Source organism: Paramormyrops kingsleyae, chromosome 23 (genome assembly GCF_048594095.1).
Source record: "Paramormyrops kingsleyae isolate MSU_618 chromosome 23, PKINGS_0.4, whole genome shotgun sequence".
NCBI classification, from domain to species: Eukaryota; Metazoa; Chordata; class Actinopteri; order Osteoglossiformes; family Mormyridae; genus Paramormyrops; species Paramormyrops kingsleyae.
This window is the reverse complement of record NC_132819.1, coordinates 2,283,355-2,284,279: the sequence shown is the minus strand read 5'-3', so window position 1 is coordinate 2,284,279 and position 925 is coordinate 2,283,355.

Genomic DNA, 925 nt, shown 5'->3' with positions numbered 1-925 from the left:
ATGCACAAGATTAACAAGCTTGTTTGATTTGCGGCCCCTTTAAATACAAGACAAGCATTCAATCTACGTCAAAGCGTTCAAAAATCTCTGTACAGCGTCGTTGGCAGGGCGGCCAGGGCGAATTTTGACGCTCTCGCCGCCGGCGGTGTGAACGCACGGTAAGGGAGGAGAAATGGGATTGGGCCAAAAACACCTTAAAAATGGTAGGTTGTGTTTTGTTTGAGCAAAGATTCCACTTATATATTTTGCATATTGCAGACTGAAAATGAAAATAAAAAACACACAAGCATAATTAAGTCCCTGTTCCCAGCCGCTGTGCTCATTCAGCAGCCAGCTTCTCTTTTCCTCTGTCTTCTGACATCATTATACCGCTTACGGCACTGACTGGGTGGTCTAATGATGCCAGATAATGAGACACACACCCTGTTCCTCCTCCAAAGGCTCAGGTGGAACAGTGGTGCTTCCGAAAATGATGCACATTTTCACTTAGTGCGGGAGCAGGTCCGTTTCCATCTGGCTTGCCGGGCAGACGCACCATTGTAATAGCAACCCGCTGTACATCATGCACCACTGCCAGGTTAGGTGACGCGTCATTCCGATTGGTTTATTGCTTGTTACACCCAAAACATGCCTCTGAATGATTAACAGAGTTAGGACAACCTTTTTGTGCCTTGCGCTGGTGCAAAGTCTGTTTTTTCTGGCATCAAAATAGCTAAATGGATTTGGACATGCCCATAAATGTTACTTGCGCTTTGTGTTAGATTGTCAAAGTAGAGCTCTTTGTGTTGGTACCATGGAGGACAGCCCCTGCACCCATCCACCCCCTGGGCTGGTATCTATCATGTCACCCCAGGGCTGAAAGTCAGACCCACCCCACCCTTATATACGTATATGCATTCAGAAGGAAGCTCTCAGCTTAGCCGTG